Below are 21,900 nucleotides of genomic sequence, written 5' to 3' on the forward strand. Positions count from 1 at the left end.
CCCACACATAAAGCGCGAAATCAAGCGCACGCATGCGTACCGGAGCTTGCAGCGCGCGCGAGCGTTGTTCGACCCATATACACACGGCGTATTATATAACCCTGCACCGATTGCACCGTAAAATAAATAATCGAACACGATAAACATCGATTCAATCGCAAATTCGTTCGGCCTCCAATACAGACGTTGGAAGCTCGGTCGAGGTGTTGTGGCCAATCGCACCCCCGACTGAGAAAAAAGCATACCTCGGGCTAACAGTAGGGCCGAAGGTATCGTTAAGAGACGGCGCTGTCGCAGCGCGACGATGCAAGCTCGACTATCCATTTTCGAGGTTGCAGAGAGAGAGAGAGAGAGAGAGAGATAGAGAGAGAGAGAGAGAGAGAGAGAGAGAGAGAGAGAGAGAGAGAGAGAGATGCCGGGCAAGCAGACAAACAGATCCAAACAGGCAATTACTACTGTCAGGTAGCAACCCGGTAGCCGGCGCTTCCTGCTCTCGTTGTATTCCGCCCTCTTGCCGTGTCTGTATACACATCTCTCACTGGCTCCGTGTGTATGGACAGCGGCTGTATATACACCTAGAGCGAGCCGGACGCTATACTCTGGCAGCAGTGGCGTCGGTAGCGGCATCGGCGCTATCCCCCTGATAGACGTTTAATCTATTAATTGAAGCCGCGCGAGCTCGGTAGGCCAACCACCAGCGGCGCTCCATTAAAACGCTGTTTTCAAGAAAATCGCCGACGAGCCGCTCGTTCGAGGCGATTATTCGAGACGGCGCAACGCAACGCCAGGCCGACCAATATTGGCCGCGCTGGCTTCGAGCAATCTCGTAATTGCGCTTGTGGACTCTACGCCCTCTCTCACTCGGTTTTTGGTCGACGGCTGTGTACGTTTAGGCTCTTAATGTGCGATTATAATTACTTATCGCGAACACAGTGGGATAAATGGATACAGCAGCAGATTCGCGCGACTTGTCGTCTCACGGTCGAGCGAGCGCGAAATAGCTCGACAAAGGCTGCTGGCGTCGTCGGTTATCAAGTAAAATGTTACGTACGTGTGTACTTGTATATCGGGGAATGACTTCTTCTCTCCGCGCTCGCGTTTGCTCGGAGCGGAAGCGCTCGCTGTAATCTGGTAAAAACGCGAGGGCTGGAGACGTGTGCAGTGCGACTGCAGAGAGAGAGAGGAGAGAGAGAGAGAGACGCCTCTTTATCCAAATCCCCTTTGATCTCGCTCAAAGACGCGAGTTTCTGACGTATTTGCAGCAAACACACGTACCAGGTCAAAGGCACAAGAGATGCATGCGAATCTCGTGCGCGCCGGAGAAAGGCTGCTTTCTTTGATTGCCTAGTTTTCCCTCGCGCTTAGAGAATCCGTTTCGGGGAATATCGATAAAGCTCCTCATCGAGCTTTCAACAATCAATTTACATCCGAGAAGTTTAGCGGCACTTCTTCTGTATACGTGTATACCGCCCGCTCTCTCGATATGAAAGTGTGCCTAGGTTCTACAGTGACGTAGGTTCAGCATTTCAACTTTCCTCGTATATAAAGTTCCCCTTCTCTCTCTCCCTCTCTTTCCTGCTACTAGCGGAATATTCACTAAAATTTCATGAAAAGCCAGAGAAAGGGGGGGGGGAGGGGGAGGACCGCTGCACGCGAAATGGAATTTGCGAACTTAAAAGTGAGGTGGCTGCCGCGCTCTGCGCAGGAGTAAATGGAATAATTTTTCCCTGCGCGAAGAGGACGACAGGACGCCGACGTCGACGACGACGCTTTACACCAGCTCCAGATATAAATCGGTCAGTACAATATGCATAAGATGGCTGGAAGGATAATGGAGCGGCGGCCCCCTGAAACAAGGCGGTGGCAGCGGCCCGCGTGTATAAACGAGTGCGGCGAGGAAGACGAGGACGCCGCGACGGAGCGATAGCACGTGCTGGAAGATATAAGGGTGTCACGCCCGCGCGGAAGGATAAAAGCATCATGACTTAGTGATGAAGCCCGCGCCCGCCGACTACCTCGGCATCGTCCTTTGGCTTCGTTCGTTCTCTCCCTCTCTGTCTCTCTGCCTACGCTGCCGGTACACGCGACGAAATCAGCCAGCGCTATATAGCCGGGAGAACACGTAGCCGAAGGAGATACGGTAAAGGAAGCGTACACCGTCACGATCTGCCATGGGATTGATGGATAAAACGAGAAAGACAGCCGGCTGCGGGCTTTGACGGCTGCGCAACGCCTTTCAAAGCCGATTCCCAACGAACTCTCTCATGCAATTAGCGATGTCATGTTATACCAACTGCACAGAGCCGCCTGCACTCTTTGCGTTTATACACGACTGTTGCAGCATACGATCGAGCTCCGTTTACTGTAAACAATGTTACTGCACGGCTCGTCAGTATTATTAGCGGAATATTTTCACCATAGCTCGCTGCGAGCTTTTATGTACAGCTTTCCATCACTGCAGCGAACTTTCGTAGCAACGCAGCTCACTCGCTGCAGAGCTTCTTGACACGGCGCTGATTTTACGCTGTACTAAACGGCATTGTGTCGGTGGAAAGCACAATGAGGGGAGAGGGGAGGCTGGCTTAGTTGACGTCGAGTTATATTAACAAGACCATTTTCCGCTAGTTCAATATCCAGCCCTGATCAGGATGTAATTCAATGTAATAATCGCCCGTTGCGTTTCATTGTGCTCGCCACGCGGTGCGCGGTATCGAACGCGCGGGCCGTTTTATTGTATATCGTCAAATTTGTTGCGCTGAGTTTTTCCAACTGCTCATGAGATCCGCGAGGGCCATAAATTATTGTGTCGGTGTTGAGAGCTTTTCGATGTTCGTCAAAAATTCACTGGAATATGACTTTTTGAGGGGCAGTAATGCTCGTATTGCTTTCCGTGATCTGACGGTTATTTAACGCTAAATACTGCTTTTAAAAAGCTGCGGTAGTTAGTTAACCGTGATCTTCTATACAACTTTTACTATGAGGATTTCCACCCTGGTAGGAAATGGCCGATAACTTCTGGACCGTTCCCTAGCGACTCGGTAGAAATGAAACCCAGAATCCGTCGAAAAATATGCATAGTTTCTACGCTGAAACCCGAGTAGCAGAAGTTCTCTTAATTTTTTGCGCATGTGCGTATGGTTCAGGCCAGGCACAGGCATACTAGAAGTATATGACGCGTATTGTAGAGGCTGTCTGCTATGTTTTACAGCAGAATAGCATAGCAGACAGAACTACAGTTTTCACAGTTTCAGTCAATGTTGAATGATGAATATTTAGCCTATTAATTCATCTAGAATGATTTTAAAGGGAAAATATGATTTTCAAAAAGTGCCCATTAAGAGTGAAAACCTAACCCTACACATGCATACTGTCATATATGACAGTATTTACAAGCATGCTGTACTGACTGACTTTGTGTTGTTCAAGTGCAATTACTGTGTGAAAAGTGTCATCGATGCACTCAAAGTCACCAATGATGAGGTTTGCACAGGTATTTCAATCTCATCAGTATGCGAGCGCAGTCACTGTCAACCACCAAATCTCTCATAATCATGCTAAATCCATGATATTGAAGTTTGATGTCTGTTCTTTTGCATTAAGACTTGTTAAATTATTTAGAAACAGCCTACTATCTCAGTTTTCACTTAACAGTCTTGGTTCGGCTTTGCACCCTGAACCCTATGGCTTTGGCGGCAAAAATACAGGTGGGTTTATACATGAAAGTTTAATTCATATCAGCTAGAATGAATTCAACTTAATATACTGTTTCAACATGCCAATACAAATTAAGTTGCTAAATTTCAGCTCTCTAAGTATGATAGTTTTCAAGTGAGAGCAAAATCAAATTTTTATTGATTTCGATTACTTTTTTCACAGTTTTATTTTGGCTCTCATTTGAAAACTATCATACTGCAAACCTCATCATTGGTGACTTTGAGTGCATCGATGACACTTTTCATACAGTAATTGCACTTGAACAACACAAAGTCAGTCAGTACAGCATGCTTGTACATACTGTCATATATGACAGTATGCATGTGTAGGGTTTTCACTATTAATGTGCGCCTTAAAGATCATGTTTCCCCTTTAAAAGACATTGTAGATGAATTTATAGGGTATATATATATATATATATATATATATATATATATATATATATATATATATATATATATTCATCAATTTATGAATATTTTCAAACAATGTCAATGAAGAGCAGGATCATTGGTGTGAAAAGTAAGGTTATATGAACAAATCATAGTGGAGAAATAATTCTACCGAGATTTCTTCCAGAAATCATGTCTGATTTATCGGGGTTTTCATCGAGATTCTACTCTGGAAACCTGCTAGATTCGAAAAATCTCGGTAGTTTCCAGGTACTTTCTCGGGAACGCTGCTACCAGGGCACAAGTGACATATTATAATCTAATAACATTGCGCAACGCTAATTACGACCTTTTCATTCTAATGGATAAAACCTGTTTGCTCGAAAAGGCTTTTAAAACTTTATATCGCGCGTATTCCGTTTTGCCGCCGCATTTCAAAAAGGAAAATTCGATTCCGACGCTCAACATCGAAAAGCTCTCTCTTCCTCTCCGCCGCTGAAAATTACAACAATAATAACTCGGCCTCTCATCAATCTCTCGGAAAATTTAATACAGCCCACGCGGTAATCCCTCCAATTTAATAACCCGCCAAGATTCACTTCTCGCGAACTCCACGAAGTGGAGAGAGAAACGTTGTGACACAATCAGGTGTTGGGATAAAAAATCGTCGTCTCTCTCTGTCTCTCTCTGCGCCGCGCGTGATTCCCCCAAAGGCGTTCCGAGCTCGCGAGCTGACTCGGGCCGTAAAGCCAGGAGCGCTCGGAGAGTAGTGTGCAGGTCCAATATAAGAAACGCGTCGAGCGGAGAGTATAAATGATCGTTGCGGCCACTCGTGCGTGCGCGCGTGTCTCGAGGGCTATACACCGCGGCGAGTGTTGGTGCTTATGGCTCCCGTGCGCGCGCGGCGAACAGCAAAGGGGACGGAAGGTTAATAAAGGGCGCAGCATGGCGCCTAATAAACCGGCCAGCCTGTGCGATCCCTCTCACTATGTGTGTGTGCGCGCGTGTAGGTTAAAGTGCCTCATCCCCGGCGCGCGCGATTGACATGTCAGGGCCGAGCGAGAAAGACACTCATTATACGCTTCTGGACTTGATGATTCGGGCTATGATTTCGCGGGTAATTATCCTCCCGGAGTCGATATATTTTTCAGTGGCGATGATCACCGGAGAGGCGTTGTGTAGCTCCCTGCCTGAGGCAGATGGACCCGCGCGGGGCTATTTTACGAGCGGTCAATACAGTAAAAGCGTTCACTCTCACGTTGCATTATTCCAAAGGTGTATTATTGGCTCGGACGACTACACAGCGCCTGTATATTTAAGCGTCGGAGTAGCTCGTTGAGAATTTATACCGTGGAAGATTTCGGTTAAACTCGTTTTCACTCTCGAGCTGCCGGCATCGATCACGGGCTCGTGATTTATCAAAAAAGTCAAACATATCCTCCGTTGCGAGCGCAATCGTCGAAAGTCAAATTTCCATCGGAGCGAATCCGATGTATATATAGCTTTTAAAAGTTTCAATTACGCGAAATCCGGTAAACGTCGGCTCGCACGACTTAACGACATCAATTCCGGATCAATTTCCAGCATACATTGAACATGAACTCCTGAGAGCGGGGGGGGGGGGGACGAGAAGTCTAGGTAGACGTATTTAGCAACGCAGAGGGAGAGGGTATGGGGCGAGGGTAGTAATGGAAACTGCGGAATAATTTCTAGTTATACTTGTAAGGGTGGCTCTCTCGCGACTATATGTGTATGTAGAGTGCGCGAGTGCTCCTCGTCGTCGTTGGCTGGTTGGGCGCGTGCGACACGCCGGTTTCCTGCACAAACACAAACACACACACACGCACACTCACACACAGCCATGCGCAGTTCGCTGCTGCACGACTATACACGCATATACATATATACAGCGCCGATACGGGGAGGACGAGTTTCGCGGAAGCGCATGAGTCTATCCTGCGCGACGACTATATATATGCATACGCGTGTATAGGTATAGGTAGAGAGAAAGTGCCTTCAGTGACGCGTTGCCGTGTTTGTTGAGACGCGCATACATTACAAGCTTCAGAGGGATGCGCGACTAGGAGGACGGGGGGGGGGTGGCACCCTCGTATGTATAGCTCTTGCGCGAATTTAGATATTTAAGCGGTCGCGGCGGCGTCTCTGTCTATCCGGCTTCGGTGCGTATAGCGCATACTTAACGGATTTCTCAACTAAAAGCGACGGGGCGCCGACACGTGATCCGAGATAAATTTCGAATCCTGCGCACCGACGGGGGTGGGATTAAAATTTCAGCTTCCTTTGATCCTCGCTCGATATATTTACTATCGGCACTTTTGTCGAACTGCCCCCCCCCCCCTCCGAACGTGTGTGCATCGCTGACGATGTTATGTGTATATGGACGGCAGCAACGAAAACAGCGAAATAGACTCTCTGCTGCAGCGCGGAGTATATATACGTATACAAAAAGCAAATCCGCAAAGAACCGAGAGCTCGAATGAAAACTCATAAAAAAAATGTTCACTACTGCAGTATATATACTCCACCTCTCAGCAGCAGCTGCAGTGCGATCAATCCATAGCATCGGGGGCTGTGCATCAGTTCTCTCTCTCTGTCTCTTGCTCGCGTGTTTATCGCGCGCGTCGGCTAATGTTACAGTCGTGTACACTGCGCGCGGGCCGCGCGTGTGGTGATAGTGTCCGACATCTGCCTTCTCTCACTAGCCTCCGGTGAGCCTCCCTCGATCGTCTTTGACCAAACAACCGGACTCTGCGGGCTCGACCTCTCGTCAAAGACCTTGTTTGGCCTGGATCTCCAGTCAACTATACGTCTACGCGTACACCTGTCCCCGAAATCATTTATCCGATTATACTATCAGCGATTGTGCGATCAACGTCGTAAAACACAGGGACCGTCGTCCCAAAACGAAATCAGGGACAGGTCGAAGTCGGCGTCGTTAAGCTCAGGCTTCTGCGGTGTCGATGGCAGCAGCCGGGTATATAATACAAATTCCGTGGACAAAGATTTACTCGCGCGCGCGATTTGTACGGCTCAGCAAGTGCGCGGATTAACCTTCTCTCTATACAGAGAGCAGATTCGGGAAGGCGAACGAGTTGCACACGACGCGCCGGGCTAAAATATGACGGCCCGTTTATCAATATGCGGAGAGTTATCTCTCTCTCTCTCTCTCTCTCTCTCTCTCTCTCTCTCTCTCGGTATGCCGGGCTTAGAGAGAAACGTCTAACGATGCTGCACAGCGCATAAGCCCGCTCCGAACTGAGTTGTTTATTACGTCTATTTATTCGACTAATGCGCAATCCGCGGGCTCGGCTCTTCATTGGATTAGCCGAAGGGACCAGAGTATTAAGCAAGAGTTTCAAAAATTCCGCGAGCAAATAGTAATAATTGCGCAGTTTCTCCCTCCGACAAAGGGCTAAACTTTTGGAAGCAGAGGGACTCGAAAAAGATGCTAGGGTATTTATTTGCATCGCAATGCGACGGTCTTCAATCAAAGTTTTAATTGACGAGAGAGGGAGAGAGGAACTGTGTTGCGAGAGCGCGGGGGATAATGAAAGGCGCGTTTCCTTACTTTTCAAACGGATTTAAGTCGACCGCACAGCCTGTTATTCAAAGACGCTTTGGAGAGAGTAAGAGAGAGTCTCTCTTCGCTCGGCAGTTCCGCTTGCTCCTAACTGCCGGTCACTTCTCGTATAAATAGTTGTGCCTTTAAATTCCCGCTTCCTCCCTTTCTCTCGCTCTCGACAAACGACAATGACGCTATTCCGCTCTCTGCAATTCATCCGGCCGAGTACACGCCTCCGCGCGCACACATTGCTACCGAGACCGCAAAGAAAAAGAACCACGACCAAATGGCCCTTGTCGCGCCAGCGTGCGCTCGGTCAAATTCATTCGCTATGTACAGTGCTGTACTGTATACAGTTTTACCGTACGCGAGTGTCCGTCGCCAATTCGGCTTCTGTGCATTATAGTCGGGTCAACTTTATGATATTCGCGTTAATAACGTGATTGTGTGCGCTGGGGTTGTTGACGAATTTTTCATCGAGAAAGATGCGAGAATTATAGCCAGCGCTGCAATTTAGCTGGAACTGGATAATTGCCGATATTGAGTTATTAGCTCGAGTAATCCAAGCGGTAATCTCACTTCCCGATAGTTCTTAATCGCGAACGGTAAATCTAAACGATGAATCGTGCTCGCGCGCAGGGCTTACGATTATGCGGAATTTCGCGACGATGCAGGTAATATATACCGAATGCACACGAGCCACATAGTTTGGACGACGTGGAAAATGTTGCAAACAACTTCGCCTTTCATATTATATGCAAATGTCCAAAAGCTCGCTCTTTCGACCAATCCACGTTGCCGACATGGCCACTGTTCCCAAATTCTTTCGCCACTATAGCTAGTCGGTCAGGGCAATCGAAACGGGGTCGCCTCATGAAGTAAACATGCTGTTTACATTAAAAATGCAAATGCAGCCAAGAGGTCGTCCGAGGAGAAAAGAAGACACACGCAGTCACGACAGCCTCGTCGTCATCATTGCTTACCGCGCCCGCGCCGCCATCATAGCAGCTCTTAAGTATACCGTATACACTCCTGCATGTCTGACAATGTAGTCTCTGCGGAGGAGATATCGGAGAGATGTTCGCTCTGGACAAGCTGCGGACGAGAAATTGCGCAGCCGGCTCACGTAATTCAGTGATGACATCACGCGTGAACGGCACAAAATATAAAGCTAAGAAAGAGCGAGAAGGCCGCTCAGGTATGCACACACACACATACACACACACACACACACACACACACACACACACAGGAACACAGAGGGATACATACAGCTAACGCTTTGGCGGCTGGCATATTACCGTCCGGCGCGCATGGAAATGTATGGCCAGGTTGCGCCGCACACGATCCGCGTGCACTTATGCCGTCGTAAAACAGTGGGCGGCGAGCGAGCGGGGCTGCGCGAGGTCAACATCACCGGAAAATCGAAGCAGCAGGAGCAGCTACGCCCGGAACCCGAAGCCTCCCGCGATATGAGACGTATAGGAGAATGGACGCTTAGGAGCTGAGCCACCCTTGCTTCCATATACATATTGGATATATACATCTATATGTATACCGTCCATAGCTTGGATATGCGAATTACCGCCGGTCCTGGTCGTTACGTGATCTACCGATACAATGAATATCGCAGACACATGGGGATGCTGTGTTCTTTTTTTTTGGCCTCATCCGATGGAAGAGGGATGAGGCTGAATGACTTCCGAAGGCAGTTATGGCGGATAAGAAAAGCAAAAATTTATCATTCGGAGGTGATGAGAGACAAAGACGTTTTTTATCGGGTTCCGCCGTCTAACCTGCGCGTAATTTTAATCAAGTTTGGAGACGGAGTGGAAAAAGGTTGTTACGTTGCAGGGTTTTAAAGAAAATACGAACATCGGGTTTCAAGGGCACTCGAGCTGGATCAAAAGGAAATTACGCTGCACCGAGAAAATATGAAAAAATCCGCTCACTCTGAATTGTGTCTCGGGCTTAACGAGATTGTGCATTAAAATTTTCATATACATTAGCGTCAATTTTTAGTGTACACAATATTGAAGCATCGCTTTAGAAACAACTTAATACGCCCTGCACAACACAGACAAGTGGAAGTTGATAAAACGTTTAACCGCTTTTTCAAAATTTAACGAGGCACTTCCAAAATCGCGATATCCCCTAGATTTACGAATACAAACATACCCCCCGCAAACACACGCATATCCGATGGAATATTCATCCCTCGTAATAGGACAATAATGCAGTGTACGCGCGATTAATCTGTCCTAAAATACATCGAGCCACGTTATTACAAAGCCGTAAAGTTACCATAAAACAAGCTCGTTTAAGTCTCTCCGTACATAAAGTCGAAGCTTGCCAGCGAGATTCGCACAGAGGGCGCTCCTTCTTACCTTTATCGAAGGTTCAAATCTGGCCTCTGCTGCAGAGAGAGAGAGAGAGAGAGAGAGAGAGAGAGAGAGAGAGACATAGGGAGGGTTCTCTCACGAGGGCTAAGTTATTAGGGTGTCCTATAATTGGCCGGCCGATGGCTTGCGGTTATTCCCGGTACTTGCAACAATATCGTTACAGAGAGAGAGAGAGAGAGAGAGAGAGAGAGAGAGAGAGAGAAAGAGAGAGAGAGAGAGAGACGCTACAGGCCAGGCCGCCGAGGACGTTAAGCTTCGAGGGCGCGCGGAGCCTTATATGAATTGGAAAGCCCGTGCGCATAGGCGAGAGTGGGAGTAGTATTACTGTTCGGTCCGGAAATTACTAGTCTTAATAAAAGCCCGCTGCATTGTTTGCGAAGCCTCTGTTATACGCTCGGCTTCTTGTCACCCGCGCCGCTGGAAAATTCGCCGTGTAATGAGTAAATATTGCGCTTCGGGCGTCAAGCTGCGAGATTAGCGCGCGAGAGCTCGGGCTGCTGTATACACAGAGACACAACTATGCGTACATACGCACGTGTGTGTACAATGTGCGTATATGGTAGTCAATATAGATTTAGGATACATGTAACGATTTATAACTCTCTCGGTTCGATTCAAGGCGATCGATTAATTTTCTCGATAATAGTTGCTGCGGAGATGAGGGTGTATAAAGGTGGTGGCAATGGAAGCCGCTCCGCTGATCGACATGACTTACCGAGAGGGAGAGAGACGATATAACGTCGCGCTGCTGCTGCTCAAGAACGACGAAAGCGATTTCTCGCCAAGGTGTATGTGTGTATATAGGCGTAAAGTGAAAAAGGCGAGCGTGTCGGACGTAATCCATTTTTCATCGCCGTGTCTCACTTTTAGCCTGCAGCAGGGACATTAGAGTCCCGCCGACATGTGCGAAATTTTTAGCACATGGCGCTCTCTCTCTCTCTCTCTCTCTCTGCATAAACCGGTTTATTAAACAGTCACGAGATGCAGTGGCTACCTATAGTACTGTATATACCTATACGGATATTCAGCAGTGTGTGCGCGTGTGTGTAAACGCGGGCGAGGATAGGAAAAAAGAGGCATTTACAAGCGCGCGCGCAGGGGATTAGCCAGTCTCCGTCGCTGAGTGACGTGAAATGCGAACGAGCGAAGCTCTTAATCCTTGGTCCAGGCTTCTGCTGCCGCTGCAGGACTTTGCAGTTTTATCCGACGCGCGATGATCGACGAACCCCTACGTGGAAAATAGACACACACGCGCGTGTGCGCGGGCAAGCGCGAAAAGTAACAACGCGCCGGAGAGCTGTTGTATTGTGTGTACGACACGAGCTGTCGAGATTTTAATCTCGTTAATGACCTTACGTGCCGCCAGCAACAGCTAGGCCCCCGATGATGAGCTTCGCTTCTCCGAGGGTGTGAGAGAGCGTTGACAAGCTAATAAAAAGCCATGACTTGACGGCTCTTTTCTGGCGCGACGCCCGCACGCGCCTTTTTTTATTAGGCCAGTACTGTCCGTGTGTGTATTGGTAAAAAGCCGCCTTGTTGGGAAATCGTCCGATGCGTGTGTGGCGCGCAGGGGAATTAATGACTGATGAATTAAAAACGTCGAGAGCGCGTTTCTCGGCAAAACTAATTGCACGCGCGCATTGTAAGATGCCGCGCTAAGGAAGATACTCTTCGAGGTAAATGATTGTCTAGGGAATCACGATCTTCGACTATGGTTACCACCGCGAGCGTCTACTTCGTGTATCGAATTTTGGAGGGAAGCAGCAGCAGCAGAAGCGGTACGGCTGCGTCGTTATCAGTATCGTATTTCTGAGGCGAAATTTCCCCAACATCAATAACCGGAAGTAATAATGGCTTCTCATGAATTACTTCATTCTGCAAGCGAGTAACTTGCGAGCTATCAATAATATTATATCTCAGCTACCGCTTGCCGTCCCCCAGATGGGAAATACTCGCCAACTTGCGCTTTCTCTCCCGGGGTGTTAACCGTTTATATTGCGGACGCTCGCAAAGCGCGCGTAAGTACTTCGGGCTATACGACAATTTTTCTCCTTCTCTTGAAACATTCCGCGAAATGAAAGGACTTTCTTCATGGGAGGAACAAATTTACAAAACTTATTTACCAAAGCAGGGGCGCGAGTATATGCGGCAGCGGTGTGTGTTACCGCTCGCGAGAGGCTTTGCACGCGCGGAGCGGGGGAGGGGGCAGTATTGTTTGAAAGGCCTTTCAAAAGCATCGAGACTCAACACGATAAAGGCGGTTTTTATGTAATTAGGCCCTCCTACCGGGCTCCGCGAGACTTTGCAGTATAGATCGTCGATAGCATCGACCAACGTCTTGTTCCACCTTTTTATCCCTCTTTTCCTCTGTGTTTTTTCCAACCCTCCTCTTTCTTTGCCGACGCCGCCTATACGCGCTCTGTGTGTGTGACCTTCTTACATACAAACATATCCTTTTCGGTCTATTTTATCGGATTAATTGTGGCCTTGCCGCCGACGCCACGTTTCATTATCAAGATGCTTATAAAACAATGGAAATAAATTTTACAAAAAACGCTTTACGATCTTTCACCTCCGCACAACGAGAGCCGGCTATAAATTACCGTCGTACAAGGCTGTGTCCAGCTGACATTTATCAAAGCATCGTGGAAAAATAAGTTGGGTCAATGTTTTGGCAAGTGTTGCCAGGGGGTTTCGGACTTGGAATGAATTTGCATAAGTTTATCTTCAATTTATAGGTGTGTGCTTTTGCCAAGACCCTAAACCGACTCTGTATAAAACATTGGACGACGATTTTTCACCGTAAACTATATCGTTCGCGAGAAACAAATGTTGTCCATATATACCGATGTATACAACGTATAAATTTAAATCGCTGGAGCTCCTGGGGATCCACTCACTCCGAAGCCCGGCGAATTCGAAAATCGAATATCACGCACACGGCTATTCTCGCGCTCGTTCTCTCTGAAAACAAGTATAATCCCATGCAAGCTTATCAACGCGAATTTCGCGATATCATCGATCAAAAAACTAGAGAAGCACGCGCGCGCGCGTTTTGTTTTGGCACAGAGCCCTCCATTCCATCAAATCCAGGACTCGCGCGATAGCATCTCCCTGTGTGTGTTTTTTCTGCTGTTTTGTTTTTGTTTTTGTTCCTCTGCTGCCGCTGCAGGCATCGCCAGTCAACGCATGCATCACACACACCGTCATAAAAAAGCGTGGCCCGTCGCTCCGATTGCATTAAACTGATCGACGATACTCTTATTGACTGGCCAACAGCAGCAGCAGCAGCGGAGCCTCGTGCGCGCGTGCATATCGCTGTCACAGATCTCGTTACAAGAGCTTTATATACTTTCGTACACACACACACACACACAGAAGAAAAGCAGCAGCAGCGTTGGGAAACCGAGAGAATAAAACTCAGGGGGTGGGGGGTCAGGAAAACGTCGCTGTACTTTTATTACGTTAGGGTAAATAAGGGTGTAAACGAGAGGGGCCGAGATCGATATCGCGCCAAATTTATATTGTTCAGACGCAACGCGAGCGCTACCGCTCTCTGGTATTATTTCGAGTATGCGTTAATCATCGGGCTGCTTCGTATAGCGCGTGTATAGCTACTCTGAAATTGAACACTTTTGTTTAATACCCGTCGGGCTATCTCGTATCTATTCTTGTAACTAATGATTCATGTTCCGCGGAAACGCCGTACGTCCAGCGCGCGAGTGTTTTTAATGGAAAAAAAGGAAAGGTGAAGTATAAGCGAGGAGGAGAAATGACTATACGCGCGACTGATTAATCGCGATCTATTCATCAGTCATTCTACGTGACACAAGAAAAAAAACAAAATATTTAACTTGAGGCGGTTGGAATTGGTTATTCGTGCGCGATGCAAAGAGTATCGTTGGTTAATCATTTCATTTGCGGATCGTGCTAATGAATGACGAACGCATGAAAGGATTGCTCGAATGTAAATTATTCAATGATGGTCTGCTACTGGGGTTAAATTTAAACGCAGCCACGAGTGAACCGGTGAATTATTGACGATCCAAGGAAAAGAGGATCGATAATACCGAGAAACTGGCAGGAGCACGCTATTTTGGATTCATCGAATTCAAAGCTCTTACATAATTAAAGAAATATCACTTTGAAGCGTAGTCCCCAACAAATTTCGATGAGATCCATGACTTGGAAATAATCCACTTCGATTAATGAATATGCGATGAACTCAGAGGAAATGGAGGTTTTGCTTCATTATCCACAACATTCCGGTTACTCAAAATACCCGCTAAAAAGATATGTGTCCTCTGCGGAAGATCGACTCTGATAAATTATTTCATCACATTCCAGTTCGATCAAGCGGACTGAAACAAAGCTACTTACGAGAGTTGTCTCGGTCAGTTGATAGACCAGCAACGAGCACACGGCTTCTGCCAGTTTGATTAGATTAGGGCGCTGCACGACTATACGTCCTCGCTTGCGTATAAAGAGGAGCAGAGAGAGCGAGAGAGAGAGAGAGAGAGGAGTGTGTAGCCAGGGAATCAATATATACCCTGTTGCCAGAATCGCGTACATTAGCTCCTATAAAGGGGTGTGTATAGTTGGCTAGAGAAGCACCAAGCGACAAGCAGCGGAGTACCCACTCGGGAGGGGTGAGGGGGGAGGGAGTGCAACACTGGGTACACTCTTGCGTGCCAATGATTGCATGGTTCCAGGGCGTTCTAACGCGCTATAGAGAGAGAGAGAGAGAGAGAGAGAGAGAGAGAGAGAGAGCGTGTGTGAGTCTACCACTCTAATACCGTTATAGTCTTCGTTGGCTTAATGCGCGCGCGTGTGTGTGTGTACGCGCGTGTGTATGTCTCTCTGTCTCACTTTCGATGCACTCGGGACTTGCCCAGCTCCACCGAGGGGATTACGAAACGTCAATCGCATGTCCTAATCAGGGCTAATGTCCGCTGTTCTCGCTCAGCCGGGCGAAGACTGTGCGCACGGAGGCATTTTCGGGCCACTGGCCCGGAGATTCATTGGTCTGAGTGCAGCAGCACTAGCAGCACCGGCCCCCTCCTCTCTCTACACGCGACCACACTCTCTCACACTTACGCGGATAGTTTTGCGCGATATGTGTGCCACCCCTCTTGCCGATGGACACATTGTTCGTAATCTGAAGATCGTCGCTTCGATGCTTCGGGACCCATAAGCTTCATAATGCGATCCGTGTCCACTCGTCAATTCTCGATTATACCTGTGCTCGTTTGTCCGGCTCTAATTCTAATGCGCAGTACGCGCTCCTTTCCCCTATCGTCGTTCGTTAAAAATCCGCTGGAATTGATGGCGAATTTTGAAAAAGCTTTAGATTCATTTGTAATATACGAACAACGCCGAACGTAATGCACGAGCGAAACAATAGCCGAGCACGGAGTACCGCTGCGGGGCAAAAATGAAAAAAAGGTCCGCGCAAGCGAACGAAGGGATATTCGGGAAAAAGGAAGGAAAGGAAAAAAAGCGCAGCGAGCAAAACGCTCCGCCACTACTTCTTTTCGCTTTTACGATACGGTTGGCTACGCGTTAAGCCGCGATCGACAGTATAAAATATAAGTTTCGCGGAGCGCGAGATAAATCCATGGCTGCGGCTGCTGCTGCTGCTGGTGGTCTGGCACAGGTACGTGACGCCTCGAAGCGCGAGATATTTTCTCCTCGTTGCAGGGATCGAAGCGGGTTTGTTAAAAGCCCCGTGGGGCTGCCGCAGTGCTGGAGTTAAAATAAATCCAGGCCAGTCCCGGATATGTGTCCGCGCGTGTGTGTGTGTATGTGTATCTGAAGCTCGACCCCGCAAAAATACAGATATGGCGCATTGATGTGACCTTACCAGTTAAATAAAACAAATAATCGTCCGCGAGGAGATAAAAAGATTCAGAGTTTATGTAGGTGCAAGCAGTGGGTAATCGATGGCTTATCGGACGGGAGGAGGAGAAAGGATCGAGAGTAATAAAAAACCTCAAGCTTTAGTAAATCGCGATCCTATTTTTTTTCACTTTTAGAGTTTGTTTGAAGTTAGAAAAAGTAAAACGTTATGCAATAAATAAAACTTTCGGAGGCTCGAGACCAGAGACGAAGCATATATTTTTTGGGCCCCGTCTGCTCTTTTTACTCACAAGAGACCGTTTCAATTACCATAACAAGCGAGGGGAGGCCGCTCGCCACACTCGCTTCAATATTTCCTGTGGGATTATTTGAATTGATAAAGTTATCGAGCAGCGCATAAGAAAGCGAGCAGAGAGCGACAAACCGTGAGTTATGAAATCGTATTCCAACTGTGCTTAACTTCTTCAAGCGCAACTCTCTCTGCTTTTGCACTCGATGTGTCTGAGAGGTCATTAAAATGTCGACCAAGTCTCTCCGTTAATATTCTCTCCGAAACAAAATCCATGCAGTTGAAGCGCGCAATTCAACAGCTAGAGAAAGTTAGTCGAGTAAAAAGGTAGTATAACAGCGGCTTGTATTCATACACACATATGCATCGTGCATGTAAAACGCGAGCGACGCTAGTGTAGATTTAGGTAGACATGCTCTACCCCCCCCCTCTGTCCCCCCTCTCTCTTGAGTGCTTGCTTAATTTTCAGTCTACGTGGTTTATGCTCGGGCGTACGGTACGTCTGCCATACGCGCGCGAGTACGAGTATACGTCAGGAGCGTAAGTAATCGCGGGATCATTAACGTCATTAGCGAGTGTCGCCTTGTCTCGGCGTCTCTCTCCCGGTAGTTATATAACAAACATAACCCCCTCTGTCTGCGTTTCGCAATCCCGAGAGCTCGGATATACATTCGCTCGTGCGTGTGTATATAACGAAAACGCAGAGGGAGTTTGCCTGTGCCGATTTTATTACACAAAGACACTGAGCCGTCGATATAGCGAAGCATATATAGCTTCCCTGTGTCACCAATCTTTACGCGTAATAGAGCGAATCTCCGATGTTTTCGAGAATCGTTTTTATGTTAGGTTCGATATCTTGCGCTGAAATGAACTTGCAAAAAAAGTTAGGTGAAAAACCATCGGCTGGACTTGCACTCGCGGCTAAGTCTGTAATGAACAAATGAGCGCGCTCGATCTTTCGCGCAGCTGTGTATGGGTGGGCGAAAGAAAAGGCATAAAGAATACGCGAAAAAAAGAGAAGAAGTAGTAAAAACAAAGCAACAAAAAGTAGGCGCTCATTGCTTCGCGGTCAGTTGCTCCGGCGCTCTTTCGCCCTCTCTCCTCCCCCTCTTCTTGCTTATTTCTCGAAGCTTGTTTTTTCATCGCAATTCACTTGGCTCGCCCCCCGTTTTTTCCACTCCGCGGCTTTTTCAAGCCCGCGCCTTTTCCCTTCTTTCATTTCGCTCGGCTGCTATATATATAAAACTCGAGAGCTTTCTCTCTATCCCCGCGAGCCTTAAACAAACAGAAACAGTGGTTCTTTTATATCAAGATCGGCCACGGAATAAAGAAGTTTTCGAGCTTCTCTCTTCCTCTCGCTCGACATTAACAGTTGTAACTTGGATGTAGATCAGAATAAGAAAACTTGCACGCAATTTTTGCAAATCCTGTGTAACGATATTTCTCGGTTTTTATTGCAGGACACAGCGCAGATGGACGCTCGCCGAAGGACTGGGGAAAAAAGTCGGCTAGATTGCCGAGGTTTCAGCTGTGAGTGTCCGTGAAACCAGTTTAAAATGTCAGGAGGACGACGCGTGGGAGGAAGAGTGCAGCATCGGCGCGCGAGAAAGGAGGATACGAGAGAGAGACAGGAGAAAAACTATCCGGAGCGGCGGTGAATGCCATATTTGACGGGCGCAGAGCCATTTCTTTCTGGCCTTGTGATCATGCGGGAGAAGAGGAGTGTGAGAGAGAGAGAGAGAGAGAGAGAGAGAGAGAGAGAGAGAGAGAGAGAGAGAGAGAGATGACATGCATCGAATCCGTTCGACCTGTGTATACATGTATATACACCGCAACAGCAGCAGCTGCTGCATCCGTAGGTATAACTGTTTGTACATTGTTCGCACGGCGAGAACGGGAGAATTATGCGAGGTCAATGCGAAAAGTTTTGAGCGCGCGGCTGAGCATGCTGCTCTGTATACTCGTTCGAGCTTTCTCTCGCTCTCAAATACAGTGTGCACACGTATTTTTGCTTTTTCGATAGTTATAAGCGACAGTTGCCTCCGAACGTTGACTATATACAGCGGATATAAAAGGACGACTCGCGTTTTGTTGTATATAAATGCCGTGTTTGCAAAATGCATGAGTGTTTGTTCCGCGCGATGACACAGTTGAAAACGAGAAACGTTTGTTCGATTGTAGAAGCTTACAAAGAGTCATTCTCAATTAGTGTTAAACAAGCGCGCTTGTTTGGCAATCGAGGCGAATAGCGTCGACGAGGAACAATTCTACAACTGGTAAATCGTTGCAGGTGCGGCGTTAACACCGAACGATTCGACTCTTCTCTCCACCCCCACGACTGGAAATCAAGCAGATCGCGGAGGGAAAGTGACCACCGCCGGATAAGCTATTATCTACCGCCAGTGCCCGTGACTATGGTCGGCAAGGGTAGCGCGACAGTCGGTAATGCAGGAGGGATGAAACTCTGTCGACGGTAAGCCAACCAGCCCCGGTGAGGGGAGCAATTTTCACGAGGGCTGATAAAGTAACGATTCCGTGTGCGAGGGTCGGTACGGAGTTGCAGCTGCCTGTGATTTTTCTGAAACGAATGTTGTTAACAAGTTTGTACGCTGTGTGTTGATGGAGAGTGAAAACGCGTTGGTTATAATTTGGCAGATGTAGAAGAGCGAACTGGGGTTGACATTTTCAGAAATGTATAAAAAATAGTGCGACGAACAAACAGAACAATCGTACCTTTTCGACGTGGGAGAAAAATCAATTAAACTTTATAAAATGTGAACGACGAATTCTCGCGCATGCAACGAAACGAAAAAGCAAAGTTAACCGCAGCGTAATAAATAAATACACGTCGCTGCTCGTCAGCCATTGTCAGCGCGTTCGGAAACGCAATTCGTTGTTAGGATAAAGAAATAAAAGCCCATAGCTAAATTAAGCCTGAAAAGGGGTATAATTAAACAAGCGAGCGAGAGAGAGAGAGAGAGAGAGAGAGAGAGAGAGAGACCGCAAAAAAGCGAATGAGGCGCATTGTGCTCATGCGATGTGTAATCAGTCACGTGTGGATGCTGGCAATACGGTTTGCACACTCATGTTGAAGGGGAGAACGCGAGCGAGCGAGCGAGCGAGAGAGAAGCAGAAAAAACGCACACGCAGATAAACACAAGCACAGCCAAGATCGCATTGCGCGCGAGAGAGCGCGAATATCTCGTTCTATTTGCGGTTGACGTTTGTTAGAGCCATTGCGCGCGTAATGTATGCTCGACCCGGTGCTATAGCGAAATTACCGGGCGCATGATCGACGACACGCGAATTAGCATCGGAATCGTCTCCGCAATTCGCTGATGGTCAGAGCGCGAGAATTCGACATGCGCGCTATGCTCTCTCTATGCCCCCGGAATAATTTTAATTATCGCGACAGCGTTCCGATTTAACAACGGCTAAGCATTATATACACGCGAAGGATTGATTCGACTCACACAGAGTTTTGTAGTACTCATACGTAAATACACGTCTGAAATATCGGAAGAATTTCAAACTTGGCCTCTGGCGACGTTCCGAATCAATCGGGTTAAAAGATAGCGTTTCGAGTATAGATCGTAAAACGTTTTTGCGCAAAGAAAACCGATATATACATAGCGCGCTCGTATAAGGCAGTCGATATCCTCTCAATGGTGAGCGCGCGGTTTTCAAGTGGTTCGAGTGAGAAAAGCCGTAGAGGATGAAAAAAAGAAGGCGCGCGCGAAATAATGGCCAGAACCTTAAAAGCAGATGCGGGAACATTCGCGGTTTTAATAACGACACGAATAATGGAGACTGTGCGAATACGGGCTAGAGTGTGCTATAGGTGCGCGTTTCGCGAGTCGTTTGCGGTTCAAAAAGTTCCCTCTCTCCCTCTGTCTCTCTCTTTGCTGCTGCTGCGGTATTCCCGCATTTGAGTCGAATTCAAAAGGAAAAAAGACGTGGCGAGCCCTTCTATCGCTTTTGCGCGCGCTGATTTGCACAATGTCAACGTTGGAAGATTGTTTGTTAATCAAGAGAGATAACTCTGTCCTAACGCTACCTAGAAGGCGGAAAGTTATTCGTCTATGACAATTGAAATGATGATTGATTACTCTTTGTATAATGTGAGGAATGTATAGTTACCCATTGTTATACGTCCTCTATTTGTTATAAATTGATATTGTTTCAATTATGGGACATATTGAATCCATGCAATTTATATTACACACCTGTATTAAATTACGTTGAGCTTCCAATTAGTTTGATACGCCTGAAAAAGAAAAAATAATAAAAATGTTACTTTTGTATGATTCAACAATATTTTAATTAACGATATAAATGTCATTCAACATCTGTGTATTGTATTTCATGTTAAATTTCGTTCATGCATCAAAATTATATTTCTCATAGACACTTATACATACATATAGAAAACAAATTCAATTCAAATCGTTTGTATTTCATTTTCATGAAATAAAATATAACTTCCTCAATGACTTTATGCAGAATAATTTCCTTAAAATCTTTTGTAATAATAATAAGTTGTAAGGTTTCTTTTTTGCAATCTATTAATTGACAAAGCTTTGAAAAATAATGTATAACCTTCTAAAATCAGTGGTTAACTACATTAAGATACCATAATTACATTGAGATACCCCTTTTTAGTTGGTAAAGAAATATCGTTGGATTTGACATCATCGAAAGCAACGCATATTTGATGGCATCTAGTACTAAAAGTGTTTAAGAAGACTTTTTCAAAGATAGAACAACAAGCGTATTTGGAAATCAGAAAACATGTTTAAAAAATAACTGACAGTATGTTTGACAGTAAATGACAACTTTTATACAAAACTTGTTATGTATCATATTGTAAATAAATTTTACAAAAAAAAGAAAAGTGCCAACTCATTTTGTTCATACGAAAGGATACAAGACTCCTCTGAGTACTAAATTGAGCATTATCGTTCAGGTAGTCATTATGAAAATTGGTCAAATTTCAACTGAGTTATCAACTCTTACAATAAAAATAACTACCACAACTATTCAGTTTCACAGTTTATTAAAATTAATATATCTGTCACGCAAGTATGCCCAACACCTTTTGAAAACGCCCACACTAGATATATTTTAATTAAAAACTTTGCACAGATAGACAGTGTACAATGAAAGTTGTATATTACAAAGTTTCTGTGTACAAAGAAAACTAATTGCAGTAAGTATACGCTGACACAGCACTTATTATTTTGTTGCGTTCGCGCTATACAAACATTATTATTATTATGCATGAAAGCACATCACTCAGCACGTATTAAATGCAAATCACTCGTGTTCAACAATCAAGCGACAAGTTGAATAGCGACCACTACCTTCTTTCGACTGAGCATGCCAGAACTTAACAAGCTACTAATAATCTTTGGTAAAGTACTGTTTTCAGACCTCCTACATCAAAGCTAGATCAAAACCAAACTGTCAAACTACTAAAGTTAATCATGACCCAGCTTGTTTACAAACAAGCTCCTACAAACTGTTGAACATTCCGTGCTAAAATCCACTGCACTGACTTCAATTGTCAAACGTAAACAATAGAAAAGATTGACCAAGTAAGTCGAGAAAATGTCGGCCCTACAGCCCTTGCACACAAACAAGGGGGGAAAAAGGAAAAAC

General features: G+C 46.4%; 1 protein-coding gene and 1 long non-coding RNA gene across 13 annotated transcripts in view; one reads left to right on the plus strand and one right to left on the minus strand.

Annotated features, from left to right (window-relative positions):
• Nucleotides 1-21,278, plus strand: part of LOC107980951 — a 42,813-nt gene extending 21,535 nt beyond the window's left edge. Inside the window, exon 2 of the long non-coding RNA XR_001729078.3 lies at nt 17,700-21,278. This is a non-coding gene — a long non-coding RNA (uncharacterized LOC107980951). The remainder of the gene's footprint in view (nt 1-17,699) is intronic.
• The window catches only part of LOC100121249 (tyrosine-protein phosphatase Lar), a 321,079-nt gene that overhangs the window by 186,033 nt on the left and 113,146 nt on the right, over nt 1-21,900 (minus strand). For all 12 annotated transcript variants that reach the window (XM_032598649.1, XM_032598645.1, XM_032598644.1 and 9 more), the window contains one exon: nt 20,466-20,506. The gene's annotated coding sequence lies outside the window, so the exon portion shown is untranslated. The remainder of the gene's footprint in view (nt 1-20,465; nt 20,507-21,900) is intronic.

The sequence above is a fragment of the Nasonia vitripennis genome, chromosome 3 (genome assembly GCF_009193385.2).
Source record: "Nasonia vitripennis strain AsymCx chromosome 3, Nvit_psr_1.1, whole genome shotgun sequence".
Taxonomy (NCBI): domain Eukaryota; kingdom Metazoa; phylum Arthropoda; class Insecta; order Hymenoptera; family Pteromalidae; genus Nasonia; species Nasonia vitripennis.